Source organism: Cryptomeria japonica, chromosome 1, assembly GCF_030272615.1.
Source record: "Cryptomeria japonica chromosome 1, Sugi_1.0, whole genome shotgun sequence".
Taxonomy (NCBI): Eukaryota; Viridiplantae; Streptophyta; class Pinopsida; order Cupressales; family Cupressaceae; genus Cryptomeria; species Cryptomeria japonica.
In genome coordinates, this window is record NC_081405.1 from 488039504 (window position 1) to 488063798 (window position 24295).

Genomic DNA, 24295 nt, shown 5'->3' on the forward strand with positions numbered 1-24295 from the left:
AGGATTAAGATGAAATAGATTACCTCTGGTTTGTTTCCCGGTTTCAATCAATTCACCTTTGTTGTCAAAGATTTTGCATATACCATTTCTAAACTCTAGTGGGTATCCTTTGTCATTAAGTTGTGCCACACTCAGAAGATTGTGCTTTAGACCTTCAACACAATAGACATCACCAGCACTGCTCTTCCCATTAAGAGAAATAACTCCCTTACCTTTAACCATACAGGGTGAGTCATTGCCAAATCTAACAACACCGCCATCAAATTCCTTCAAGGAAATAAATTTGCTCTGATCACCGGTCATATGATGTGAACAACCACTATCAATGATCCAATCATCAAAGTTATCCATCCTAGATACTAATGCCTTTTGATCTGATATCTCTTCCTTAATAGCTACAAACATAACATCTTCACTAGCATCATCATCAAATTCTTCTTTAGTGATACCACTATCAACCACTATACGACAATCTCTCTTGCCTTTACCCTTATACTTCTTGAATTTGTCTCTCTTGTTTTCATTTTCACCATTAGGACAATTAGTTGCTATATGACCAATCTTATTGCATGCAAACATTTTAAAGGTAGTTTACCTCTATATTTCCCAATGCCTCTAGGTAGTCGTTTTGCCAACAATGCTTCAAGTTCCACTAGGTTGTCTTCATCATCAGCATCTCTGTTGGATCTAGATTCATAGCCATGACAAGTATCTCTACTTTTTCTCACATATGGGTTAGAGACAGAAGCTTTGAATGCAAATTCTGATTTCTGTACACTACCATCATAACCGTTTAATTCAAAAGAAGTAAGTTTTCCAATGATAGAGTCAAGAGTTACCTTAGTTTTGTCAATGGACTTCAGCTCCTAAATAGATGCAACTCGGATAACATAGACTAGTAGCAGGGTTCTCAGTACCTTACTGATCACTATGGCATCTTCCACTTTCCCTCCTGCACTCTTTATTTCACCAACTATCTCTTTTATCCTTTGACTATACTACTGGATATTTTCACCTTTAGACATTCTCATGTCATCAAACTTTCCTCTTAGGCTCTCCTCTTTAGCAATCTTAACATGTTCACCACCGCTATAAATCTCTTCAAGTTTTTTCCATACTTCATATGCAGTTTCAAGACCATGAACATCTACATATTCAGCATCAAACAGGGAACTGATAATAGCCTCCAATGCTTGGTGATTTTCTTGTTGTTCTTTCTTCTAATCATCAGTTAGAGTTCCAGTAGGTGTAACATACTGAGTTTCAACATGATCCCAATATTGACTTCCCAGACTCTTGATGTAAATCTTCATTATGTCGCTCCATATCCTATAGTTTTCTCTGTTGAACTTCGAACCTTCCTTCTTCATCATGATCTAGCAGATCTTTTCCTCAAGCTGTTAGGCTTTTAGATTTAAGAGGACCTGAGATGCTCTGATACCAATTGATGGTATGATGAAAGAATAAGTATCTGATAGATTACTGAGAGGGGGGGGTGAATCAGTATACTGAAAAACTGATACAAACTTCCCAAACTCAAACTCAATCACACAAAGTAAACTTAATAAAATATCACTGTAAAGATCAATACTCATAAGAATACTCAAAATCAACCGGTTAACTGTTATAACAATTTAATAGTAAACAACTTTAATCTTGTAAACATCCAAATGCTTAATCATATATCAACACACTCCATCTCTCAATGCTTCTAGTTATCACGCCTTATCAGAATAGTTAAGTACTTAATCAAATCAACAAATAAGATCATAACCATAAAAACATTCACCACATGACACAAATGTTTATACATGGAAAACCCAAATAGGTAAAAACCACGGTGAGATGAGACTCACAAGATAGCTATCCGAACTCTTCTAAAGTTCACCATGTTAGGAACCAAGCCTGTTAAAGCTTTTACAATAAGTCCTGTTAAGAACTGATCTTGTTAGGAATCACCCAGTTAAGGGATTTACAAATGCCTTGATAAAAAGAAAATACCCTATTATGAGTAACCTCATTAGAGGATTTAAGAATCCAAGCTAATGGACCACCTTGTTAGAGGATTTAAGAAGTAACCAAGCTTGTTAGAGCTTACCCAGTTAGGGGATTTCAATTCTGTTGTAATTGTTAGAAGACAATAGGTTTTTCTTGATTTGTTTGAATACAACTACATTTGCTTGATCAGATCCTTTTAAGCTTCAATCTGCCTTTACACAAACTGTAGATCCATTCTCCGGTTAGGCAACCACGTACTCAACTGATTTCTACCAACTCTTGCCAACACATTTTACAAAACAACTTCATCAACCTTAAATACAAATCAATTAGGTTGGTAACACAACAAAAACCTAATTCTCTCATAGAGATTACAAACAAATCGGTTCAAGTGTGACCGTTGGATTTACATAGCAATCTATACACATTCTTCAAGAAAATTCCAAGCGCTCCATGATCACCGCTTCATCAAACTTGTAACTCATCACGCGCTTTGCATTAGATGCAATCCACTTTACTCATTCCCTAGACAATCAAACAAACGTGCCAAAACAATCTGAACTTATCTTCATACAATGACCACACTTGTCACCATCATTACCACTCAACATCAAATAATAAACCAACATAACAATTTCAGCAAACTTAATCAGTTAGGGTTTAACAAAAAAACAACTGGTAGGGTTTACCAGTTACTTAACATAGAAAGGGTTTAACCTTACACACCGGTTACCGGTTCAACTCACATACTTATATACTGGTTTACAACATCTTCCTCAAAGCTCTTCCTACTGGTTACAAGACAATATCAATAATAACAACAATATCATTAATACCATTACCGGTTCAATTGACATTAATGACAACATAACATATCATTAATGCAATCTTCATGCAAATGCCAATAGCCATGAGTGCTCACTCATCCCTATGTAGCTCACTTCGTAACCTCATGGTTGGCGGTCAATGCTCTTGTGACTGCAAAATGATAGGATTCTCTTGCATCCATTCAAATATTTCATGTCAGCCTTTTTCTTCTAAATTCTTCCCCTCTCAATCCTTGAGGCATCTCATCGAAACCCCTCGCTCCCTTTCTTTTTCATTATTTTCCCCATTTCCTCCCTCCTTGGTAGAGATGGTGTTTCCTACATGAAGATGTTGAAACCACATCTCATGCGCCGATCCACAGAACATAGATGACATTTCCTAGGCGGAGACATCAAAACTGCATCCCATGTACCAAACCACAGAATGGAGATAGGGTTGTGCAGTCCCCTCTTTATCCCCCCTTGTCGGTCATTGCAAAAATTAATCGAGAGATCAACATTTGTGTGGGCATTTTCACACCCGCACCTATAGGGATCGTTTACACAAGCGAGGATCCTTGAGCACAGACGTCGATCAAGTGATCGATGTCTATACCTTGACCAACCACATTTCCCCTCATTTATTAGCCCTCATAAATTCTATTATACCAAAATGACAAAGTCAAGGATAGGGTACATATCAGTGGACCATACTCAGGTGGTCTTTGGTACCTCCATACCCTCTCGGCGCGATGCTGATGTACTAGAACCCTCAGCATTGTGCTCCTTCACCCTGCTCTCTATGGGCAATGACCCTTCCATGAGCCTTGTGTGGCTTATATATGACCTCCGCTCACACTCCTATCATGTTTTATTTGCTCCTACCTTGCCATTCCTTATTTCCTCTTTTCAACATCATAGTTTTCTTCCTTTCTCATATTTTCTCATTTTCTTGTTTTTCGAGAATTTTTTCGAAATTTTTTGAATTTTTTGATTAAATTATCAAGGGGACATATTTCACCCGCGTCTTTATGCTGGGGCATCTTTCTTATTTTTCACCCACCACCAATTTTGTCGTTGCATAAAAGAGGGGCAAAATGTAGACATCTAAAATTAATTAAATTAATATTTAATTAATTTAAGCATTTCCACATAATTAATTTAATTAATTGTGTTAAGTCCTCTTCCTCTTAAAATTAATTAAATCTTATTTAATTAATTTTATCATTATAACCTTTATAATTAATTTATTTTATTAATTATTCCCCACTTCCAAAATTATTTCAAATCTCCATTATTATTTAGTTAATTTCAATTAACTAAACTAATTATATGGTTCCTACAAATCACCCTTCCCAATCCTATCATCTAGCCTAATTAATTATATCCTAATCATACTTATCATTTTCCTCATTCTTTAAATCCTTCACTCATTCTCTCTCCTCGTGTCACATCCTCCTAACTTTCCCACTTGCATTCTAATCCCTCATTAAGCCACCTAATTTGTCCTTCTAATCACTTACACATTTCTAATCACTTTCATTAGCGATGAGTCAACTCCTTGCCATAAATGGTTTTTTTCTCTCACCCTCCAAACCTTAAATGCACCAACTTTGCCTCTTCCAAGGAATGTCAAATCCTTGCACATTCTCATGCCTCCTCTTCCCAAGGAATTTTTTTATTCCTTCCTTCCTTTATTCTTCCCACACAATCTTCTATTTTGAAAATTTTAATTCCTCCTCCCTTCCTCCAAGGAATTTTATATTCATTTTTTATCTTCCGAATGTACTTGGGAAACCCTTCCCCATATACTTGAGAAGTGTGGAAACAAGAAATGTCTTTATAGCAAATCTCTTGGATCTCCTACTTTCTTTCAATCTTAACCCTTTATTTCAAATCAATTTTAGCCCTACCTTTTGGCCTTCTACAATTTATAAATTGGACTCTCCTCCTTTCACAATCATATCCAACTTTCATGCAATCTTGTGTTGCCCATTTGAGTCTTGCAATCCACCAAGCACACCCTTATAATGCCCAATTATTGCCTCATGCAATCCATCCACATTCATCATTTGAAACCAACCCATCTTGTTGTGTAGTGGAGAGCAATCCACATATCCCCTATCCAAGGAGAAAATAAAGTAGAGCAAAGGGTTCATTTCCACTTCATCAAGCTCAATTAGAAGAAGAAGTGAATATTTAGGTATTGTGTGTGTGAAAAAGTGGTCTGTAAGCTGCAAGCACAACACTTCAATTAAGTCATTATATGCATGGTTAGTAATCAATAATCAATAAGTAAAGAACCATAACAAAGCGACTAATTGCCTTCTAAAAGATGCAAGTATAAGATTGCTCTCAGATTGTTATAAGCAATACCAGTGACTAGACTACACCAAGAAGAAGGATTTAATCTATATGATATTTAACTATATGGATGCAAGATGGATGAATAATTCAAGCAGATAATCAATTCAAGCAATAATGGATGTAAGCAATAATGGATGCAAATAATCTAAAAAGCACAATAATCTTCAGTGACTCCAGAGCAAAATTATCGTGATAATAATCTCCAAGCATGTTCTCAAAAATCTCTGGGGTAAATTGGAATGAGAACTGAAGACTGAATTTATAGAGAATTACCAAGAGAAAAGCTCAATTTAGAATTAATTGAAAATAATTGAGAAATCAGGTTAAGTTAACCTTGAGATAGATTCCAATTATAGTTTAATTGAAATACAATCAAATTAGAAGTCCAAGTTGCATTGCAAATAATAATAAATTAATTCCATACATTTGTGATAAAAATAAATAATTCTTTTATTTATTGAAGAAAAGAGTCTTTTCAATGCAACTGAACTTCTTTTTCTGAAAAGCTTTGAGTTCCAATTTTAGAGAATAATTCAATAATTCAATTAAATTACTTTTCTGATTTCAAGTTCTAAATTTAGAAAAAGAAATAATATCTCAAGTTTGATTTCTCTTTCAATTCAATTCTTTTTGTTTAATTTCAATTCAACTCTTGTTTTGTAATTAATTCCTGTTTTGTAATTAATTCCTCTTTTGTAATAAATTAATACTTTTTGCATGATTAAATGGCAATTTATTAATTAATTAAATATGCAAGGATATTTAATAAATTAAAATGGGATAATTGATCAAAAATGATATTCTTGGAAATGATTCAATTAATTAAATGAATATTTAATTAATATTGAGTAATTGATTTGCCATGTGATATTTGATGATTAAAGAATTAATAATGTGCTCAAGATTGATTTAATTGCCTTTGGTTAGGACCTTGGTGATGTTGACAAGATTAAGGGGCCCATGGTTTAGATGACCATTTTTAGGGTATTACAGGTATAATGGTTGTTTGTTTATTTCTTTCAATGCTTTTAGTGTTTTATATATGATTTATGCAACTAACCATTAGCTTAGATTTTCCCTTCAAAGGCATTTGAGCATGTAAATGTTGAAATCTACCAATATTTTTTCTTAACTCCTTGTTTACAATGAATTAAATCAATCAAAGAAATTTGAGGACCAATGTTATTTTAAAACTGTTGAATGAAAGCATTAGCCAAATGTTTGAAAAAAAACAATAGAATAAGGCGGTAAAGAACAAAACCATTGTAAGACTTTATCTCAAAATTTCCTAACAAACAATTTAGCCATCAATCTATGATCATTTGAGAAGTCACTACACAAGGTGCAAAATGTTTTCAAATGAGTTAAGGGATCACCTTTTCCATTATAAACTTTTAATTGAGGAATTTCAATATCCTTAGGGGGGAATGATACAAACCACATCAAGGGAAAGTGGGATAGCAACATCATATGTAGGAACACTAAACTTGTATTAGGTCATGAAAGAAATTTGTTATTGCGAGGAGGACACAATTATGGCAAGGCTATTAATGATTGCTTCATTGGATAACTTGATATTAGACATGGTGGATAAAGAAGGATGTGAAATGTTATGGGAAATGGATGGAGCATTGGAAAATGAAAATGGGGCATGGTGATTAGTAAGTATAGGAGATGTTTCTGAAGGACATTGAACACTCACAGAAGGTGGTATGATAGGGTTTCCTCCAAGACATTAACATCTATAGCCCTGATAGGTGAAGTAGACACATTAGGCAATGAAGTTGGAATAGAAATAGGAATTTCAACATTATCAAGAGTAGAAAGTGGCGAACATTGGCACAATTTTTAATGTACATAAGATTATCATTCACAATATGAGATATACCACACAAAAAATTCACACCATGTTCATCATTTTGAACAATCCTCCTCAACCCTTCAATCAAGGGGATTAACTCACTATCTGAGTGTTCTTGACCCATCCAATGTTCAAGCTTTTCCAAATCATGAACAAGTTTTACTACTTGGGTAGGAGACCCTCATGTTAGGGAGTCATCCTCATCATGAGAAGTATGGGAAGAATGATTGTCAACAACCTTAGGTATTTCATGTGGAGGTATAGAGGTTTCACCCAAGTTCCCATGAAAAAATTTAATTGACTTAGGATTGATACCTTTTAGGGAAACCATAAGTATATACATTCTTCTCACAAGGATATTAGATGTATGACTTAAGGTCCTAAAACACATACACTAAGGAAATATCTAAGCAATACAATTTTTTATCAAATTGACCATTTAAACATTGCATAGAATGAAGAAAACTTGAATCTCTAAATGCATAAAATGTAAAACAACTCAAATCTAGACATCCAAATCAGAAGTAAGAATGAAAGAAATTGAGTTCACCAAAACGTAATGTGGTAAAAAAGGAGTCACTAGTTTTTACCTGCAAACTAAGAATCTTAGGCCTATTCCACTCTTACATTGGAAGGAAGATGATCCACTTGGCTCAAGATCCTTGGGCACAAGGTGGATTCAATAGTCCTTCACTATTGAGTTGAAAGTAACTATGCAAATTGTAAGGAAGAATGAATGAATTAGAAGCAAGTAAGCTAAAATAACATATTTTTGCATGTACGGGAAGGCAACACGGTCAAAACCCAATTCTAGAAAAGTATGTTGAAGTATAGACTGTAACTAACCTACAATCCAAATTTGAGGTAAAAGTGCAAGGAGCAAGTTGCCTAGCTTAGCCCACTCTCGAGAGCAAATCGACTAGCTCGACCTGCTCCCATTAGTTTCGGCTTCGACAAATTGCAATCTATAGATCTTTGCCTGATGATTTTGCACCTCTTGTCATAGCTTCACCACATGTTCTTGCACATAGAAAAGAGAGTAAATTGTTGGGGAGAAAGGGGTTTGACTTAGAATTAAATTTGAAATTGAATCGAATTAGAATTGAAATTGAAAGCGTGTTGTTAGATAGTAAGGCTAGAATTGAAATTGAAATGATTTTACCTTCATAGGCCTTCTTGATTGAGTTTAAATGAATAATCATCTTGATTTGAAGCTATGAAACTGATTAACGTTAAGAGATTGATTCAGATGAAAGACAAATATCAGCTTGATTTGAAGCGATGAAACTGATATGCCCCTAGCAATTGATTCGATTTAGATGAGCGAGAGATCTCAACTTGATGTGAAGCGATGAAGCTGAGATGCCCCTTAGCAATAAGAATTGATTTTCTTTAGTTGAAAAGATTTTGCTCGACTTTTGATGAAGATTTGAAAAATTTCTCAACTTGTGAAATGTGAGCTCATAAGGTCGTGAGTATGCCCCTTCGAGAACAAAATCGAAAGATAGTGAGGGTACATGATTATAGGCAATTGTGTGGCGAAAATAAGTTATTTGAGCACAAATTGAGTCGGAGGAATATTTGAAATATTTGACTTTGATTGATGAGTTAAGCGGAAAGTTGATCGTAATGTTGATGTGTAGAATTGAAATTGATATTCAACGTTTAAATTGAGCGCAATTTGAAGAAAGAATGGGCATTTGATGAAAAGAGCGCTAAGCGGTCAAAATTGTGAAATTGACTAGCAAAATGATCTCAAATTTCGATTTCGATCCCGAAAATGGAATTAGAGTGGTCAAATTAGCTAAGGGTACAATTTTCATGTCCATCGAAGCAAGTTGAAAAATTAGGTTTTTGGCTATATATGGGACAAAAGTGTCATTTTCAAATCATTTTAACCCTCCAAGTTTGAAAATTCAAAAAGCCTTCTGCGAAGAAAATGGTGGTCCCTACTCGTCAATATCGATTCGAGCACCAGAGACATCATAATCGACCCCGAAACTATGAGCCAACAGTAAGTGATTGATCTTAAGCCTTTTTATGTTTTCAATTTTGAATTTTTTTGTTCATTTTTCAAGTTTTTCGCATGTGTGGGGTTGGGTTTCACATTTTATCGTGCGAGATAGGATCATATCTCGTACGAGTAACTGGTAAAATTTCTTTTGTCGTTTAGGGTCATTAGAATTGTCGTTCGGGACTCACCCTCGTATCGTATGACAGGTCTGTTAAAAGACCATTTTGTCATGCGAGACCCAATAGTATGTCATTGGGGGTTGTTTTGTCGTGCAAGAGCTATTCCTGGCTCGTACGAGATTCTGTCTCTCTGTGGTTTGTCGTTTGGGAGACAATGAGCATTTTTGGAGGTCTAAACGTGAAAATTTGATTTTGCATTTGACTTAGTTGGATTTGTGTGATGTTTTACTTCTCTTGTAGGCTCATTTGGAATGTTTTCTGATGCTTCGTTGTTGGGTTTTTTGCAGGTTCGATTACCTCTTGTGTTGTTTAGATGCGTTCATCCTCCCACTATGGCATTAGTTCAACATTTATCTGAGGTTGAGCAGGCTCATATTGACTTGTGCGGCTTGACTCATCTATTGAGATTACCTGATATCCGTGTGAACCACCAGATGCTCACGACATTGGTTGAGCGTTTTCATCCAGAGCAGAACACGTTTCATCTGTCGGTGGGGGAGTTGACTATCACTCCCGAGGATGTATATAGGATCCTTCGTATCCCTTTTGTTGGGGATAAGGTGGATTATGATTCAAGGCACCTTCCAGGATTACAGGCAGTGAGGCATGTCTTTAGTGATCCTGACATTTTGACTCGTTCCATTAGTTGGGACATACTGATGAGCAGGTACAACAAGGAGTATCCTTTAGCATGTGTTTTAGCAGGGTTCATAGGTTGTTTTCTAATGCCAGACAGAGGGCGGTAGGGTTTCCAGTGCGGATGGGGTCGGATGTTAGAGAAATTGATAGAGACCCCTCAGAGACTTGGTTGGGGTTCGTGTTTATTGGCCCACATGTATCGAGAGATGCATGAGATTGTGTATAGAGATGGGCGGAGCATGGCCGCTGGTGTATATATTTTGCAAGTGTGGGCTTGGGAGCACCTTCCCATTTGTCGGCCTATAGTAGATGACAGTAGAGAGCTCGGGCAGTTGATTATATACAGGTATGTCGGATACATTACGCAGCCCCATCTAGGGAAGATGGATTTTTGGAGACGGCAGGTAGATGACCTGATAGTCATTGTATGGAGACTGTACAGAGGCTTGGAGCCATGGGATGACTAGTAGATGGTTCGCAAGGACCTTTTTATTACATGCCCTCTTATTGGGAGATCACAGACCATTGTGGAGCGGTTCGTCATTTCTCGAGTGATGAGGCAGTATGGCCAGCCTCAGGGGATCTCGCAGGAGTTTATAGCGTATGCATGTTATGCAGATGAGGAGAGACAGGGATGGTCTCCACAATTGTCCTATGCTTTGGTGATGCAGGAGCTGACTGGTTTACACCGCCTAAGGTGGGATTATATGGATGATGTGGCAGATGTGGGGGTATTGCCCCAGTATAGAGATTGGTTCCAATAACATCCGTTCCCTCGATTCACAGATCCAACAAAGTAGGCTCCTCATATTGAGGATGTTGAGGATGATGCCCCTGCACCAGTGCAAGGACAGGGACAGGGCCATAAGCAGGGACAGGCACAGAGAGTTGAGGCTCCACGATGGAGTGGTGGTGATCCTGGTGCTAGCAGTAGCAGGGTGCCAACTGATGTTGGACAGTAGAGGGGTGCGGGTGGATCCCTAGGGAATGTAGGAGTGAGATTGGGTGGGACTGAGGAGGAGCGAATAGCTCCGAGACAGGTCCAACAATGGCGAGATGAGCAGGTTGGAGCTACAGGTGGAGATGGGGGTGGAGAGCCTGTGAGAGAGCAAGGGACTGACACAGGGCGGTCGATGAGAGCACATCTTGCAGAGCTACATTCACAGTTGACAATGGCTCAGACTCAGCTGGTGGAGCGAGACCGACAGCTTGCCAAGGTGAGGGCCGAGCGTGATCGCCAGATCACATCTCTGAGGGAAGAGTCGAGAGAAGAGATAAAGACTTTACGACAGGAGGTCCTTCTCCAGAGTAGTAGGGCAGCTTATTATGTGGCAGCATATAGTGTTGCAGTCCCTGTTGCGCAGCAGGTGATACCCTACTCGCAGTATATGGCACGATCAAAGGGAGCTCGGGCACCTCGTCAGGATCCTAGGCATCAGGCTCCTCCTTCTCCACCAGGCGATGAGGGAGAGGGTGCTAGCTAGAATATTTATTTTTGTAGCTCAGATATTTTTTTGTAGACACACCCATTTTTTGTAGCCTATATGATTCTTTCTCTGATGGGAGCTTGTATATGTCATTTGACATCATTTTGTACTCTTATACTTGACATGATATATATATATATATATGAGATCTGATTTGACTTCATCGTACTTGTGTTGATTCATTTATGAGATGTCTTTTATATGCTTTATTCTATATGTATGGATTTCTTTTCAATATGAATGTATGTAATGCAAATGATTATAGATGTCTATTTTTATTTCTTTTCATATGCAAATAAATGAATGTGTAATGAGTAATAAGTAATGCAATATTTTCATATTTCTATGCAATAAGATGAATGCAGATGAGTAAATAATGAAATGGATGAAGCTATATTAAATGTTATGTATGCAGCTAAAACATCTCAAAACATAAGTACTCGATCAAAGAAATAATGATAAATTGGCCACTTAGCGTAAGAATCAATAATGCTTTCAGCTCTTATTCAGAAGATAAAGAGATTATTATCATACCAAAATCACTCTAAATTCAAAAAAATGCAGAATGATATGCAAAATGATATGCAAAGTGCATCCTAAACCTAGTCACTAGATTTAAAATACTTAAGATTCATCACTGAGCATAACAAACACAATAGGCAAGTTAGAGTTCCTTTCTTTTCTAATATGTAATATTTATTATCTTGTTCGTAATGACCCTTTTTTTGTTCATATCCTTGGACAGATTTCACAGGGACTCGAATTGCATCATAAAGAAATTCCCTCAAAACATACAAAGAAATGATATGGACCTCCCTGTAGCATACAAATAAGCAGAATCGAGGTGTGTGAGGCGATTTCACCTTGTTGTGAAGGCTCTTATCACAGACACCCAGCTAATTTATATGTTTCTAGATCATTGGGATCATTCCTACAAGCAGAAAACAAAGAAAATATTATGCCCCCAATCCTTGCTCCTCTTAGTCACAATAGACTTCCTCGAGTTACTCAAAGGGATAATAATCAAAAACCAATATAGAAGATAGCACACAAAGAAAATATTCATTCATAGCTCAAACTATTTAGTGATTGTTTTCCATTATGTTGTTTTGCTTGTTTACTCAGTGATAAAAACTCTTTGGTAGTTAGGAGACAGGTGACTGACTCAGAGTGGACGACCAGGTTTCACTGACGGAAAGATGACTTGTCTGACATTGCTTAGGATATGTAAATTGCTCTGTCGAGTAACCTAAGACTAGGACGTTGATTAGTTTCAAGTCACGAGGGTTCCAACGAACCAGGATGTCATGAAAGTGACTGAAAAATATGTACATGTGAAAGCAAAGATGCATGAAAACGGGAAATGCCAACGTTGCGTTGATAGATGGAGCGCTTGAGTACAAGAGGCGCCTATTTGCCAAGTTTTCACCTGCTTGGTAGAGATTCATTTTTTTTTACCAAGGTGCCTATTTACCAAGTTTTCACCAGGGCATTTTCTCTCTTTATATTTTTTTTTTCTTTTTGATGATTTTTCCTTTTTTTTGTATTTTTTTCATTTTTCCATTTTTAAAAATTTTTTTTTAGGAATTTTTCCAGTTGTACAAGTTGGTGGCACAGAGAATGCTAAGCGAAGAATTTCTTCAAGTGCATGGTGTTAATTGGTTCACAGAGTTCTTCTTCTTTTGATTTTGAGAGTTAATAGGCACCAGAGCTGAATACTATAGTAACAATGTAGGGACCCAGCGAGTTGGGTTCAAACTTCCCTTTATTGTCGCGAAATTGTTGATTTTTTGGATTTTCTCTCAGAACTAGGTCACCAACCTGAAATTCTCTTTGTCTAACTTTCTTGTTATATCCTCTAGACATTCTCTTCTGATACACTATGAGATGATCAAATGCCACTTGTCGACGCTTGTCCAGCAATTCGAGCTCTTGCAATCTAGATATTCTATGATCTTCATCAGTAACAAGACCTTGCAAAGAAACTCTTAGAGATGGTATTTCTACTTCAATAGGTAGTACTGCTTCGGACCCATACACCAAAGAGAAAGGTGTAGCCCCATTAGGTTTTCTGATACTTGTTCTGTAAGCCCATAGTGCAGGATTGAGTTGCAAATGCCAATCCTTCCCGGATTTGTTCATTGTTCTATGCAAGATAGTCAATAGGTTTTTGTTAGACACCTCAGCTTGTCCATTACCTTGGGGGTAATATACCGATGACTAGTGTTGCTTTATTTTTAATTTCTCACAAAGCTCATCCAGATCTTTATTCTTAAACTGTCCTCCATTATCAATCACAATGGACAAAGGTATCCCATACCTGCAGATGATATAGTTCAGGATGAACAAGGTGACTTGTTTACGGGTTGCTTTAATGAGTGGAACCGCCTCTACCCACTTGGTGAAATACTCATTAGTAGTTATGATGAATTTATGTCCGTTGGATGAAGCAGGATATATCTGACCAATAAGATCAAAGGCCCATTGCTGAAAAGGCTAGTGTGTTATAAATGGTATGAGGTCCCTTGTCAGAGCATGTATGAGATTTCCATGAAGCTGACATTTCTCACAAGTCTTGAAAAATTGGATGGCGTCTTTTTCCATGTCTGGCCAGTAGTAGCTAGCCCGTAGTAGTTTCCGAGCTAAAGTAAGACCATTCAAATGAGATCCACAAATACCTTCATGGACTTCCGATAATGCACGTTTAGATTCTTCAGTTTCTAGACATCTAAGCAATGTACCATCCAAACCTCGTCTAAATAAATCGTTAGCTATGATAACATACTGCGAAGCGTTTCGAGTTAGGTTTCTTTTCTCATTTCGGGTAAGATTTCCAGGGATAATTTGGTCTTGTAGATAGGAATAGATGTGGTTGTATCGGGATGAGTCGTGTCCAATAATAGAACAGACTATTTGGGTCTCAGGAGAATCATAAGCGGGGTAATATAACTCTTCCACCAGGAAATCAAAGCGAAAATTGGACTCCTGTAACTCAGGTATAGATGCCAAGGTAGCCATAGCATCTGCTACTCTGTTTACGGGCCTATGAATCTGTTGGAATGATACAAAAGCAAAATACTTCTTAAGATCATCAACCATTCTCTTGTAAGGTGTCAGTTTCTCATCTCGAGTCTGATATGTATCATTGATTTGATTAACTACCAGCTAAGATTCTCCATAGATATACAATTCTGCAACCTTCCATTCAATAACTAGTTTTATCCCATTCACCAAAGCTTCATATTTTGCAATGTTGTTTGTGCAAGGGAATAGAATCTTATAAGACTTTGGGATTGAATACTTCTGAGGAGTAATGAATAACATACCAGCACCTGAACCATTTTGAGTAAAGGAACCATCGAAGAACATCTTCCAAGGTTGTTGAGTAAGATGCATTATTGATTCATTTGGAAACTCTATGTGTAGCGGTTGAGTATCCTCAAGCGGAGCTTCAACAAGTTGATCAGCAATTACCTGTCCTTTTATGGATTTGCGTTCCACATATTCAATGTCAAACTCTGTAAGGATCATGACCCATTTCACCAATCTTCTTGTAAGTGTTGCCTTATTGAGAAGATACTTGAGTGGATCAATTTTGGCCACTAGCTTGACTGAATGTGCTAGCATGTAGTGTCTCAGTTTTTGTGACGCAAAGACTAACGCCAAGCATGCTTTTTCTATTATAGTGTAGTTCATTTCATAAGACACCAATGTCCTACTGATGTAATAAATAGCGCGTTCCTTTTTGTTGTCATCCTGTTGTGCCAGAAGTGCCCCCAGTGATGAATCAGTTGTTGATATATATAAGATTAGTGGTTTACCCTAAATCGGTGGCATCAATATCGAAGGATTTGACAGGTATTCCTTTATCTGTTGAAGATGTTGTTTGCACTGCTGATCCCAGTTGTATATTATTCCTTTTCTCAATACCTTTGTGAAAGGTTGAGCTTTGTCTGCTAGCTGAGAAATGAATCGTCTGATGGATTGGAGACATCCCTGTAGACCTCTCATTTGACTGATGTTCTTCGAAGGCGGCATTTCCATTATAGCTTGAACCTTCTCAAGATCAACCTCGATTCCCTTCTTTGAAATGATGTAGCCAAGTAGTTTACCAGATGTCACTCTAAATGCACACTTCTTTGGATTTAACTGAAGTTTGAACTTTTCCATTCTGTCTAGTATAGGACCTAACTCTTGAATATGCGTCAATCTTTTCTTAGTCTTCACTAAGGTGTCATCAACATAATCTTCCATATTCTTATGCATCATGTCATGAAAAATGGTTGTAACTGCTCTTTGATAGGTTGCTCCTATGTTCTTTAGCCCAAATGGCATGACTTTCCAGCAAAAGGTTCCCCATGCACAGGTGAAAGCTATCTTTTCTTGATCTCCCAGAGCTATTATGATTTGATTGTATTCGGAGAATCTGTCCATGAGTGAGTACATTTCATACCCAACAGTCATGTTGACTATCATATCAATATTTGGTAATGGAAAGTCGTCCTTTGGACATGCTTTGTTAAGATCTCTAATGTCAGTACAAACTCTAATAGACTTGTCTGCCTTTGACACAGGTACTATGTTTGAAATCCATTCGGCATAATCTATAGCTCTGATGAATCCAACTTTGAGCAGTTTTTGTAGGCTAGCCTTGACTAATAGTGCTACATGCGGGTGCATCTTACAGAGTTTTTGCTTAACTGGTTTTACTCCTGGTGTAATTGAAAGATGGTGCATAATGAGATCAGAATCCAAGCCTGGCATATCAGAGTACATCCATGCAAAGTTTATTTTCTTTTCTAAGAATAGCTGAGTGAACTCCTTCAATTCTTTTGCTGATAGTGATTGAGCTACATGAATGATGTGTGGTGTCTCTTGACTCCCAATGTTCACTGGCTGAGTTGGCTTGATCAATATGGAGGACCTTTCCTGGAAATGACTTGGCAGTATATCAAGTATCTCACCTTTAGGCACCTCATAGAGGTTTTCACCTTTAGGTACATCCTTTATTTTCTCTTTTTTAGATTCTGACACCGCCATAATGTGGTTTTTGCCATCAAATCTTTTATTTTTATTTTTCTTGTTTTTGCGACTAAGATACTTGATATCCGCTTCAGTCATATTTTCACTCTGTTCATTGGTGGAAGAGTCTATAGGTTTGACTGCATTGAGATAATAGGCTAATGTATAGTCATTAGCAAAAGTAGGTATATTCATGGGCTGGTTTTGTAAAGTACAGTCAATCAATTCGGGATGTACTAAGGATAAATCTTGGATAGGTTCAAGAGCATTCATGGTATTGTTATCACAGCGGCAGATCAAAAAGTCGAGTTCCAGAATGATACCTTGTGTAAGTGTTTCGAGACTAGGAAGAGTCAGATCATGATTATTAAAGTTCACGTTAATATTTAGTTGATCTAATCCGATAGACATACTTGTAACATCGTTCACTATGCCAGACTGGATGTCATATCATGGTTTAACAATGATAAGATCAATAGACAAATTTTCATTGTTTGTATCAGCTGATTCAGAATTTGAGGCTGAGTAGATATTGTCCTGAATAGGACTATCATCAAAGTCATCAGGTGAGGTTTCCAAGTCTTCTTCAAGTGATCTAGTAAGTGTATGTATGGTATCAACACCAACATCTTTAATGCTGCAAGTTCCTTCAGGTTGTGGTTCATTTGTCACTTGTATCTGACACACCTATTGACATGATTTTGCTATTCCTATGATTTGCTATTGTCTACTCCATTCAGCTTCTTCTGGACTGATAACTGGCTCTTGTTCTATAGCTTCCAACTCTTCTTGTGTAGTGCTATACCTAATTTGTTTTGTTTTAGGATAGGGGTACATAGATGAGAAGCTTTATGGTATTCTTCCTTCTTTCAGTCCTTGTTCATAATTTGCTTGTCTCTTTTGTCTAATTTCCTGTATTTCTTTCTCTAGTTTTATGCGCATCAGCTCTTGAGCATCATTTATGACTTCACTAGACTCTTCTGGACTTTCTATAGTGGATGTGTCTGAGAGGTTGTCAGGACCCCATTCATACTCGTTTGAATCAGTCTTTGAATCGTTTACTTGATGTCTGTCAGTATATGTGACTGAAACTTTTAATGGTGCAAACAATTCTCTGATTCTTATTACTTCATCTCTTATATCCTCAAGGACCTCAACTTCCTGTATTATTGTAGCTGATACCATTGAAGCTTGAGCACTGACTGTTTCTTCTTTCTTGACTGTTGATTCCTCTTTCTCTTTCCTACACTCTGCTTTTGTTTGTTGAGTGTCTACTTCATGTAATATTAAAGGCGATATTATTTTCTGCCACTTAGACTTAGAAACATATTTTTGGTCTTATGTCTTTTTCGAATTGTAACCCAGTCTAGCCTTATCATTTGTGGATTTGGTTTGTAGCTGAATTGGTTCAGTAATACCTTCCCTTTGTTTACCCAAAGGACCAGTACCTGAGTACCCCATGCCTTGAATCATTTTGTATCCAGGACCATATTGGTTTGAGGAAATCTCACAATGTCGTACCTCCTCATTTTGACTATCTTCCTTAAGAGCCAGTTAAAAACAACATCTTCTTCTATTTCATCTGCCAAGGAGGTAGAAGATTGTACAAAGAGACCATCATATATGGTATTCGGAGCTGAAGTTTGTGTTCTCATAGCTTCTGATGGCTTGCCCAACTATTTTGGTGATGGAGGGAGAGAAACTAATGAAAGTACCGGTTCTATCTTGTAGCCATCCGTGCCGGTATTTGTAATCTTCAATCTCTTTTCTAAATATTTCATTGGTGCTTCTAGATCTGCATTTGGAGAGGCTGCCCTATTATGAGGCACAAAAGTATCTGCACCTTTTGTCAATGCATTACAGACAATATTTGTATCAGCAAAAATATTGACTTCAACTTCGTTATAAGGAAACTTTAAGCATTGATGGTATGTTGACGATAATGCCTTCATTTCATGAATCCACGACCTACCCAGTAATATATTATATGACAATGGAATATCAAGAACTTGGAAAAGAAATCTCTCTCTACAGGTCCCACTCTAATTGGTAATGACACTAGACCTTTAGAAGTCCTTTCTTCTTCATCATAGGCTTTTATTGTTATTTTCTTGCAAGGATCAATGACATTTTCAAAGAATCCTAGTTGTGTAAGAAGACTATAAGTACAGATATTCAACCCCATGCCTCCATCTATCAAAACACGTTTGACTCTGTGTTTGTGGATCATGGCTTCAATATGCAATGGCTGGTTATGTGGATGATTTAGTGAGTTGTTGTCTTCTTCAGAGAAGGTCAGATAGTGAGGTGAAGTCAAATGACCCACCATAGACTGAAACTGATCAATGTCTAAATCTTTTGGAACGTTGGTAGTGAGCAATGCTTTGTCTAGGATTTCTTTGTGAGCAAACAAGAGTTTTAGCAATTCAAAGATTGAGATTTGAGCATTTGTCCTCTTCAATTGTTCAATGACACTATATCCAGAAGATGATGATGAAGTTAGCCTTTTAAATTTGTCCAAGGTTGATTCCTTTTGTTTGTTTGATTGGGCTGGTGAATTCAATGTTGCTTGAGCTGGATTGGAAGAACTAGCTCCTTGGAGAGTGACTTTCTTCTAAGAACGTGTCAGAACTCTTGCATATCATGACTCATTTGGTTTATCTTGGACTATAATCACATTGCAATATTCTGATTAGGAAGGCTCAATCATGTTGATAACATTGTCTTGACTGACATAAGTATAATTTACCTTGGCACTTCCTTTGGTCTTTGAAGAATCACCTTGTTCGTAAACAGGCAAAGGGTATTTAAATGCTTTATGATCTGCATTAGTCAGATGATTCCCAACAACAACTTTACCAGCGTCTATGAGATCTTGAATCTCATGTTTTAGCTTCATACAATTGTTTATGTTATGACCTTTATTCTGATGGAAGTCACAGTATTCATTTTCTCTCCACCATCTTGGTTTGACATCTGGATCATATGGTTTGGAGTTATCTGGTAGCGTTATCAAGTTGTTTGCCAACAGAGTTTTGAAAGTGGATTCATATGATTCTTCGAGAGGAGTAAAATCACGCTTAGGTTTGGAAAGCCAAGGCTTGTCTTTGAACCATTCCTTTGTTTTCTTTGGCGGATTTTATGCTGCAGCCTCAGCGGTTTTAAGTGCTTGTGTACCACTAGCCAAGTTGAATATTGTGGATTTTGAGTTGGTTTTGACAGTGTCTACTACTCCATCATTAACAACATTCTTGTTATTGTCTTTGCCAAACTTCCAATACTTGTTCTTCTCTTTAGATCTAGATCCTGGTTGTGTTTCTTTACAAGGTGTGATATCCCCCTTCTTTATGAGCACACCTTCCATTCAAATGGCATTATCTACTATTTTGTTAAATGATGGGTGCACTTGCATTTGTATACTATATTTTAGCTTGGGGACCAAGTTATTAACAAATATATCCATTTTTTCAGAGTCTGGAATAGGTCGAGAATACCTAGAAAACATCTTTCTCCAGCGTTGGAGGAAAGTAAGAAGAGGTTCCCCTGTTTTCTGTTGAATATTACAAAGATCGATAATAGTCACAAGATGTCGAATGTTGTATGAATATTGTTGTAAGAATAGTTGGATTAGTTCTTCAAACATTTTTATTCTTTTGGGTAGACTTGAGAACCATTCCATTGCTAGACCCCCTAAACTCCTCGGGAAAAGGCGCATGAGGTACGTTTGATCGTGCATGAACTCCATACAGGCAACACAAAAATCTCTAACACGATCTTGAGGATTTGAGGTACCATCATACTTGTCAAATTTTGGGATCTCCACTCGTGAAGGAAATGGAGGCATGTGTAGATTCTTGTCAAATGGAAAGGGACATATTGTTTCCAGAGAATATTGTTTTGGGGACTTGTCCTTATTCTTCAGTTCTGAGACTTCCATCTGTAAGGCTAGTAATTGTTTGTGTACCATGAGTATAGGTGATTCTTTCTTTTTAGTAATGAGCGTCTGAACACCATATCCAATAGGAAGTTTAGCACCATGTTTTGCTAGTTTTAAGAAATAGTCTTCCTTTTCTCGAGTCATGATAGCTTTCATCATTTTTCTAAAGTCTTTGTCCTTTTGATAGTCAAGGATTTCTTTTTCTGGAGCTTCAGTGTCTTCATCAACCTCACTTAATGATGAGGAATCATTATCATTTTTGGGAATGTTATTATCGTCCTTGTTTCCATCATTGTGTTCCATCTCATATATAGTGGGAGATTTAGGCTCATCAAAAATTGGTTCGCCTGATGACGACAGTATGTCAGTGAGTGGATCCTTTTCGTAAAATGGATTGTCGATGTATGAAAAGGGTATTCCTTTGCCTTTGGCTTCTTTCTTACTAGAACTCCTAGTTTTTATAGGTATTTTTATGGATTAGTGAGACCTAAAGCTGTTTGTGATGCAGAGGTTCAAGATCAATTTCAGAGCTAGTTGTTCGGTTAATGTATTGTTTGGGAGAAACAACTGAGATTTGGTCTGGTTTCAGGAACGATCTATCTTGTATAAGACGTTTATCTAAGTTGATTCTAAGCATAGTGTAAGATTTAGTCTGGTTTCAGGAACGATCTATCTTGTATAAGACTTTATCTAAGTGACTAAAATTTGATAGGTAGTTGACTGAACTAGCTGAAAGATGATTGACCAAATCGTGCAACACAAATGGCAGAGGTACACTGTCTTGATCTGTTTATGCTCAAGAAAATTGATAACTAGTATTATGTTCGTTGTAGACTATTTTTAGGCAAGTTTGACTGTTCTATTCTGACAAAACCAGAGACTCATACGACAGGATTTTCTGAACCGGACGACAATTTAGCAGTTACAGGACGACAAAAATTATGTTTCCTACGAGTTGTTATTTCTTATCATGCAAAATATGGGTATGTGCAGGATGACAAAAGACTCAGAGCGGTTTTGTTTCGTACGACATAGGATGCAGAACCGGACAACAGATTAAAATGACTCGTACAACACAGGATTAGGTATAGGACAACAAATCAGAAGACTCGTACGAGACAGGATCAGGTGCAGCACGATAAATTATCAAACTCGTACGACTATTCATAGGACATAGCCTAGAAATTCTGAGTTTTTTTTATTGCTGAGTATGATAACTGAGTATGACCAATTCTGAGATGGACTGATTTTGGAGTAGGATACAAAATTTCGACTTAAGATGGACAAGTTTCTGACACGGATAGGGTTTTGACTTAAGATGGACAATTTTCTGACACGAACAAAGTTTCGACTTAAGATGGACTAGTTTCTGACACGAACAGAGTTTTGACTTAAGATGGAGTAGTTTTTGACATGGACAAAGTTTCGACTTAGGATGGACTAGTTTCTGACACAGGTAGAGTTTTGACTTAAGATGGACTAGTTTTTGACATGGACAGAGTTTCGACTTAAGATGGACTAGTTTCTGACACAGACAAAGTTTTGACTTACTGAGTTGTTTCTTGTCTTCTCCAATTTTTGTTATTTCAGTTTTTGTTTCAGGGATGAAAACACTGAAAACAAGTAGTACGTATAGTGACTCCAATCACAACATGCAAACCCTAAGGAATTTGGTAAGGAAACAAAACCTTTTCTTGTAGACTCAGGTACACACCCAATAGCTAATCAGAATACGGTCGTTGAGTCTCACGCAATGGATTTTCAACGCCATATGATCCGACTCCAAACACTAACGGTGGCACAAAATGACAAGTATCTTGGGAGAGTTACTATCTCTCTTGCACAAAGATTATCCCCCTTTCGGAGATGAACCGGGTAGCTTCTAATTTTGAATTGGATTTAGTTAGGGATCCATTCGGTGCATCGAGGTATAAACTCAATTAAGAGGTCTCCTAGGCTTGAAAACCAAGGTTTAATATACTTGAAGGTACGAAGGAGAGCTATTCCCGAGCACTGCCATTGATTTGATTTTCATCAAATCACGTTTATTTTATAGTGGGTTGGAGTACTTGGCATCTAGCCATTCCCACTTAGGTCGTTCCCCTCACACCAGCCATAATGGCTTTAAGAGTTTTTCAACCCCTCGGGAGGGCACGCCTGCTAAAGATGTACAAATCTCAAACAAAGAAAAAGCCTCAAGGGTCTGGATTTCTGATTGTCTAAAAAAAGACAAGAGCATACTCTCCTACCTCTCAGAATCTTCTAAAAACACAAAAGACAGATTTGTTCTTTAACCAGATAGCAAGTTAGGTTCCTAAAAAATGAATTTAAAGAATACACTATGTTTAGTCGATTCTCCTTAGGCAACCTGCAAAGACAATGAATCAGTAGTCATATTCTCTTTGTGCGACAAGCATATTCTTTGACAAGCATTCTGCAAAAACTAATTAGGCTGTGAAAAATTCTAAGATAGACAGATAAACAGTCAAGGTCAGTCGTCAGAATAATCAATAAAAATCATGAAATTTACCTTTTAACCAGAAAATACAGAGTCGTACGACGGTATAAAAACTCATACGATACAGGATCCCAACTCGTACAAGACAGAATTCCAGTTCATACAACACCTGCAGTTTGTCGTTTTAGCCTGTGGGAATTGTCGTACGAGATGTACAGATGAAAAAAAATTGAAAAATCTGAAATCTGGAAAATAACAAAAAAACAAAGCAGTCAGTCTTGCAGGCAGTAAAATGTAGTCTTCGGCCCCACGGTGGGTGCCAGATATGTGTGTGTGAAAAAGTGGTATGTAAGCTGCAAGCACAACAGTTCAATTAAGTCATTATATGCATGGTTAGTAATCAGTAATCAATAAGTAAAAAACCATAACAAAGCTACTAATTGCCTTCTAAAAGATGCGAGTATAAGATTGCTCTCAGATTGTTATAAGCAATACTAGCGACTAAACTACACCAAGACGAAGGATTTAATCTATATGATATTTAACTATATGGATGCAAGATGGATGAATAATTCAAGCAAATAATCAATTCAAGCAATAATGGATGCAAATAATCTAAAAAGCACAATAATCTTCAATGACTCCAGAGCAAAATTAGCATGATAATAATCTCCAAGCATGTTCTCAAAAGTCTCTGGGGTAAATTGGAATGAGAGCTGAAGACTAAATTTATAAAGAATTACCAAGAGAAAAGCTCAATTTAGAATTACTTGAAAATAATTGAGAAATCAGGTTAAGTTAACCTTGAGATAGATTCCAATTATAGTTTAATTGAAATGCATTCAAATTAGAAGTCCAAGTTGCATTGGAAATAATAATAAATTAATTCCATGCATTTGTGATAAAAATAGATAATTCTTTTATTTATTGAAGAAAAAAGTCTTTTCAATGCAACTGAACTTCTTTTTCTGAAAAGCTTTGAGTTCCAATTTTAGAGAATAATTCAATAATTCAATTAAATTGCTTTTCTGATTTCAAATTCTAAATTTAGAAAAAGAAATAATATCTCAAGTTTGATTTCTCTTTCAATTCAATTATTTTTGTTTATTTTCAATTCAACTCTTGTTTTGTAATTAATTCCTCTTTTGTAATAAATTAATTCTTTTTGCATGATTAAATGGCAATTTATTAATTAATTAAATATGCAAGGATATTTAATAAATTAAAATGGGATAATTGATCAAAATTGATATTCTTGCAAATGATTCAATTAATTAAATGAATATTTAATTAATATTGAGTAATTGATTTGCCATGTGATATTTGATGATTAAAGAATTAATAATGTGCTCAAGATTGATTTAATTACCTTTGGTTAGGACCTTGGTGATGTTGACGAGATTAGGGGCCCATGGTTTAGATGACCATTTTTAGGGTATTACAGGTAAATGGTTGTTTGTTTATTTCTTTGAATGTTTTTAGTGTTTTATATATGATCTATGCAACTAACCATTAGCTTAGATTTTC